This window comes from Callospermophilus lateralis, chromosome 3 (genome assembly GCF_048772815.1).
Source record: "Callospermophilus lateralis isolate mCalLat2 chromosome 3, mCalLat2.hap1, whole genome shotgun sequence".
Classification (NCBI taxonomy): domain Eukaryota; kingdom Metazoa; phylum Chordata; class Mammalia; order Rodentia; family Sciuridae; genus Callospermophilus; species Callospermophilus lateralis.
In genome coordinates, this window is record NC_135307.1 from 119,651,981 (window position 1) to 119,658,857 (window position 6,877).

General features: G+C 38.2%; 1 protein-coding gene across 15 annotated transcripts in view; it reads left to right on the top strand.

Moving 5' to 3' along the window:
* The window catches only part of Nrg4 (neuregulin 4), a 205,220-nt gene that overhangs the window by 49,758 nt on the left and 148,585 nt on the right, over positions 1–6,877 (top strand). For 13 of the 15 annotated variants that reach the window (XR_013155375.1, XM_076851185.2, XM_076851186.2 and 10 more), the window contains one exon: positions 1,849–1,910. The exons of 1 other annotated variant lie outside the window; for it this stretch is intronic. The gene's annotated coding sequence lies outside the window, so the exon portion shown is untranslated. Of the gene's footprint in view, positions 1–1,848; positions 1,911–5,135; positions 5,212–6,877 lie in introns of all 15 variants that reach the window. One more of the 15 variants, XM_076851195.2, reaches the window with a different exon arrangement.

Sequence of the window (6,877 nt, forward strand, 5' to 3'; positions counted from 1 at the left end):
TCTATTATTGCTTTCTGATTTCCATGTCCTGAGGTGCTTTCCTGCTCTACACTCTTCCACCATGATGTTCTGCCTCACCTCAGACCCAGAGCAATGGAGTTGGCCATCTGTGAACTGACCTCTGAAACCATGAGTGCCAAATGAATTTTTTCTCTTCTAAATTGTTCTTGTCAGGTTTTGGTCACAGTGGTGAAAAGGCTAAATAAAACAAAAATGGTTCTACTATCTGGGTCTCCATATCATTTTCATGATTAGGAACATTTTCTGCCATTATTTCACTGACAAGGGAGAACAAAACAATGCAGAACAACAACAACAAAAAAAGACAAACACAAGAACAAGAAAAGTCAAATATTCCTCCTTGATATGATATTTGAAATTGAGATGCTTCTTTCCCAGACCTCTACTTTTGGAACCTGCCAAGTATGGGGTGGGTCGTGGGTCTCAGCTGCAGTCCGGTGTGTTTCTTCTTACTTCCTAACAAACCAGTTATAGCAGTATTTAGGCTGAGTCCCCACTGCATATTTGCCCACTGGCTTAAGCTAAACCAAAGTTGTCCATAGCTGGGACAACTTTAAGAGGACAACTTTAAGAGAGAGCCTACAGAATGGAAAAAAAAATCTTTGTCACTTGCACCTCAGATAGAGCACTAATCTCCAGGATATATAAAGAATTCAAAAAACTTAACACCAAAAACAAAACAAATAATCCCATCAATAAATGGGCAAAGGAACTGATCAGACACTTTACAGAAGAAGAAATACAAATGGTCAACAAATATATGAAAAAATGTTCAACATCACTAGCAATTAGAGAAATGCATATTAAGGCTACACTGAGATTTCATCTCATTCCAATCAGAAAGGCAATTATCAAGAATACAAGTTACAATAAGGGTTGGTGAGGAAGTCGGGGAAAAGGCACACTCATCCATTACTAGTGGGACTGCAAATTGGTGAAACCACTCTGAAAAGCAGAATGGAGATTCCTCAGAAAACTTGGAATGGAACCAAAATTTATCCGACTCCTTAGCACATACCTAGAGGACTTAAAATCAACATACTATAGTGACATGGCCACATCAATGTTCATAGCAATTCCATCCACAAGAGCCAAGCTTTGGAACCAACCTGGGTGCCTTTCAACAGATGAATGGATAAAAAAAATGTGGTATATATACACAGTGGAATCTCAGCCATAAAACGGAATGAAATTATGGCATTTGTCAGGAAATGGATGGAACTGGAGGTTATCATGCTAAGTGAAATTATCCAATCTCACCAAACCAAAGGCCAAATGTTCTCTCTGAAATGTGGATGCTGACTCTCAATAGGTGGTGGTATAGGGGGTAGACAAGGAGAGAAGAGTGGAGGTTCACTGGATTGAACCGGGACAATATGGGGAAGAAATGGGGGATGAGAATGGGAAAGGCAATAGAATGAACTGGACACAACTCTCCTATGTTCATGTATGAATACATGACTAGTGTAACTCCACATCATGTATGACCACATGAATGGGAAGTTATACTCCATGTGCATATGATATGTCAAAATACATTCTACTGTCCTGTATAATGAAAGGAGAAAGAAAAAATAAGTAACCCTTTTCCCAATATTTTTATATTTTTTCCTTCTGTGACTTCCATAATGCAATCATTTGTTCACTTGATGTTGTCTCATGAGTCCCTTGATGGCTGTCTTGACTCCTTTTAATTTATTTTCTTTTTCCTCTGACTGAGTGATTTCAAAAAGACCTATCTTCAAGTTCACAGATTCTTTTATTTTGCTTGCCCTATTCTTCTATTAAAGCTTTTGATTGTATTTTTAATTTTGTTATTTTTTTCAGCTCCAAGATTTCTGTTTGCTTCTTCTTTTATGGCATTTATCTCCATTGAATTCCTCATTAAGGTAATGAATTTTTTCCCTAACATCACTGAATTGTCTATTTGTATATAGCTAAGTTTTCTTAAGATCATAATTTTGAATAATTTTACAGGTGATTCATACATTTCTATTTCTTTGGGGTTAGTTTTTTTTTGGAAAAATATTATGTTCCAATAATGTGCTGTTATGTTTCCTTGCTTTTTCATGTTCTTGTGGCCCCGCTTTGATCTTAATGAATTTTTTGCTACTGTCACCTCTTCAAACTTAAAACTGGTTTTCAAGATTTTTACCTGGGGATGGGCCTAAGGATGCTGTTTGGGCAGTGTACAGTGGTTCTGGTTCCATGTGGGCACAGTGGTATGACCTCCATGCAGCTTCTTCAGTTGTCATCAATTTAACTGTGACTTGTTGCCTCAGCAGTGTGGGTGCCAGATGTTTGTGGCACTGATAGTGGCTGCAAAGTTGTTTAGGGCAAGAGCTTTAGGAATCTTCCTGTTCTTGTCTTCTTCAGAGTGGAGAGTCTTTGATGAGGTGCTCTCTCTCTTAGTTTAGGGTCTGACATATCTCACAGGCACCCACAAACAGCACTGGGATTCAGGGCATAGGTGCATATGGTGACTGTGGGGCCATATTCCTAAGATCATGGCCTTGCAAAACTACCATATCACCTGAATTGTAGGGTCATTCTCCAAGACATGAGTGAATGCAGTTCTACTATGCCAGGATTTGTTGTTTTGAAGCATACTATGGCAGCTCAGGCTCAGGGGGCTGGGATATAGTTATGGTTCTGATTCTGCGTGGTAAGAGGACGAACTGGCATGGCTCCGAAGAAGTGTTTCTGAGGCCCAGGCCTTAGGGACCAGGGCACAGCTATAATTTGGGATCCAGAACCAGTAGACTACAGTGGCAGCTCCCACTTCAGGATGAGGTACTCTGCAGTTGAGACTCTGGATCCTGGGGTAGTGAGATACAGCAGTAGCCCAGCTCTGTGAGGCTTGGTGCAGCAGTAGCAAGGACCAAGGAATGGCAATATGTCTGGGGGTGCAGGAAAATAGCACAGCAATGATTTCACTTCCCACAGAGGGAAGTATCTCAGCAGCTTGGTCTGTTAGGGGCTAGTCTAGTTCTGGCTAGTATGGATAAACATCATACTAGTTCAGCCAAGATTCTGATTCCCTGGCATGTGAGGCACCATATCTCCTTGGCCTCAGAAAGTGTGACTACATGGGTCTATGGAGCCTCTGGATACTTGCGGTTGAGACCCTGCATTAGCTATTATGCTGAAAGATGCAGCTGCTTCTGTGCCAGAGGCTTGGAGTTCATAGGGGATGGCTGCTGCCTCACTTGTGACACAAGGGAGTAGGTCTGCTCCACATGCAGGTGGCTTGAGATTCCTGGCTAGTGGTGTGCTGCCTCAGCTTTGGCACGAGGGGTATGACTACTCTAGTAGTCCGAGACTCTGGATCTTTAGGGATGGGTACCACTTCAGCTCAGCCATAGGGGCACAGTGCATCAGTGAACTGGGAGAGGAGGATGGAGCAATTCTGGTGTAGCTTGCCCTAGGGGCAATAGCTCTGTTTAGGGATCATGTGCTAACTGGTGGGAGTGGTTTGGTGGAACCTCAGGATGAAGAGGTGCAATGGCTATTTTCACTTGGAGCAGGACACAGTCTAGGAGTATCTCTGTTTCCCAGATGGTGAAGCTCAGAAGCAGCACAGGAAGTTGAGCATAATATCAGTGCCTTCTCTGGAAGCAGCTCAGAATGTGGCCTCAGGGGAACTCCCACAGTAGTGAAGACACTTGATGTCTGTGGTGGTGATGGGGCTGTTGGGGTCTTTTGCCTTGCCTTTTCTGCTGCAGGTTGAAATCCCACCTAGTTTGTGGCTGACTCTGACTGGGGGAATGGGTTGGTAGAGGCAAAGCGTGTTTCTTCCCTTCCATATATGGCTATCCTGGATTTCTGTGCTCTGCAAGATTTCTGCTACATCTTTGCTATTCTCCACTGCTCTCCTTTAGTTATTTTGGTTGAAATGTAGTTTATTGATTGCTTTGGGGTTTTAGTTGGAGGCAAGAATTGTAGGAGTGTCTGATCCCCCATCTTGCTGACATGTGCCCCAATGTGAATTCTTTACTTACCGAAGTTTAATGTTAATCAGTACTTTTCCTCTCCTCCCAGAAAACAAAAGGACCTTTGGACTCATTTCATCTATCCCTTCCAGCTTTTTTATTTTTGTTTTCAGATATTTAATGCTATGTGTATGTTAATTAACCCCAAAGGATATTATCATTTTTATATAGTGCCCAGTTAAATATACCACAACGTTTACTGTTGGTTTTTGTTTTTGTTTTGTTTTGTTTTTTGCCTTCACTTCTTTTTACGACTTAAACTTTTTAGCTAGGATCATTTTCCTTTATTCTAGTTATCATTTAGAGTTTACTTTAATGAAGCAATTTTAGCTCAACCTCTTTTTTTTTCAGTTTCAGTTTATTCCCAAATTTAAAATTTTGAAAAGTAAATCTGCTATGATTTGTGTATTAATCTTTGAACATATATTTTCATTTCTTCTAGGTAGCTTGCTAGGAGGAGAATTGCTGCATTGTATGACAAATATATGTTTAAATTTTTAAGAAACTGCCACACTTTTCCAAAGTGGCTGTATAAGCTTACATTTCTGTTAGTAGTAGCAAGCTCTCAGTTTCTGTATATCCTTGCCAACATTGTATTATCAGTATTTTTTATTATATCTGTTCTAATAGGTATGTAGTTATTAATAGGTATGTGTTATTAACGTTTTAATTTCAGTTCCCCTAATAATGAATGATTTTGAACATCTTTTCATGGGTTTATTAGTCATTTATTTATATTCTTTGGTGGAAGAGATTACAGGTGTGCACCACTGTACCCAGCTAGATATAAACCTAGTGCTTTTAAGTGTAAACTAAGCGTTGACTCTAGGGGCTCTTCATCATCTCTAGGTGCTTCATCCATGAGTTTTTATTGGTATAATTTAGCGTCCCCAAGAAAGAATATAGAAATTGCCCTTTAAAGTTGCAAATATCTCTAGCCCTCTTATAAGTTGAGGATTAGTAATGCCTTGAAGAGGGGGAAAAAAGAGAATGTCTTAAAAAGGATAACTCTCTTCTTCAAATTCTAGCCTGCTTTTCAAATTTTTTCCTTTTTTTTCAAAAATATGCTTTATTTTTTTTTAAGAGAGAGAGAGAGAGAATTTTTTAATATTTATTTTTTAGTTTTCGGTGGACACAACATCTTTAGTTTATTTTTATGTGGTGTGGAGGATCGAACCCAGTGCCCCGTGCATGCCAGGTGAGTGCGCTACCACTTGAGCCACATCCCCAGCCTAAAAAAATATGCTTTATTTTTAAGAGCAGTTTTAGGTTCACAGCAAAATTGGCTGGAAAGTACAGAGTTCCTATAAATCTCCTGCCTCTGCATATTCACATTCCTCCCCACAGCTACCAACATCCCATTGACACATGATTAACCAAGTCCATAATTTACATTAGTGTTCACCTTTGGCATTGTATATTCTATGGATTTTTTCAAATGTATAATGACATTTGCCTCCCATTATAGTATCATAAAAAGACTTTTACTCTCCTAAATATCCTCTGTTCCACTTATTTATCCCTCCCTTCCCTTTAACCTATGGCAACTATTGATCATTTACTGACTTTTTTTCTCACTAATTTGTCTTTTCTGATTGTAATCATACAGCCTATAGACTTTTCAGATTTCTTTTTTCATTTAGTAAAATGTATTTAAGGGTCTTCCCTGTCTTTTCATGGTTTAATAGTTTATTTCTTTTTACTGCTGAATAATATTCCATTGTCTGATGTTCCACATTACCTACTGAAGGACATCTTGATTGCTTCCATGTTTTGACAATTATAAATAAAGGTGCTATAAATATTTGGGTGCAGATTTTTCTGTGGGAATAATTTTCCAACTCCTTTGGGTAAATACCAAGGAATGCAATTACTGGGTTGTATGGGTGAAATATGTTTAGTTTTGTAAGAAACTGCCAGACTTGCATACCCACTCTCAAGTGGAAATTCCTTTGGTCCTCCATCTTCCCCAAAATTGGCTGTTGCCAGGGTTTTGGATTTTGTCTATTCTAATAGGTCTATAGTGCAATCTCATTGTTTAAATTTTCCCTGATGAGATATGCTGTGGAGCATCTTTTGAGGCACTTATTTTTCATTTGTCTATCTTTTTTGATGATGCATCTATTTGAATAAAGTCTTTTACTCATTTAAAAAAATTGGGTTGTTTCCTTATTATTGAGTTTTAAGAATTCTTTACACATTTTAGATAAACAGTTCTTTATCAGATGTGTCTGTGGCAAATATTTTCTCCTGGTCTTGCCCTTTAAATATTTTGTCTTTTCATTCTCTTGACAGTGTCTTTCTTAGAGCATAAATTTTAAATTTTAATGAAGTCCTGCTTATCATTATTATTCATGGGTTATGCTTTTGGTGTTACATCTAAAAATTCATCACCAAACTCAAGGTCATCTTGATTTTATCTTATGCTGTACTATAGAATTATTATTGTTTTGCATTTTACATTACGTCTGTGATGCATTTTTAGTGAATTTTTATGAAGAATGTAAGGTCTGTGTCTAGGTTTTATTTTTTCTTTTCTTTTTGCATACGGAGGTCTAGTCATTCCTGCACTAGTTGTTGAAAGGACTGTCCTTGTCTTGTCTTTATTACTTTCTTGTAAGTTTTGAAGTTGGAAAGTTTCAATTCAATGATTTTATTTTTCTCTTTCACTATTGAGTTGTCTATTCTGGGTCTTTTGCCTCCATATAAAATTTAGAATCAGTTTGGTGATATCCGAAAAATAACTGGCTGAGAATTTTGATTGAGCTTGTGTTGAATCTTTAGATCAAGTTTGGAAGAACTTAGATCTTGATAATATTGAATCTTCCTTTGCATGTACAGGGAATATCTCTGCATTAGTTCTT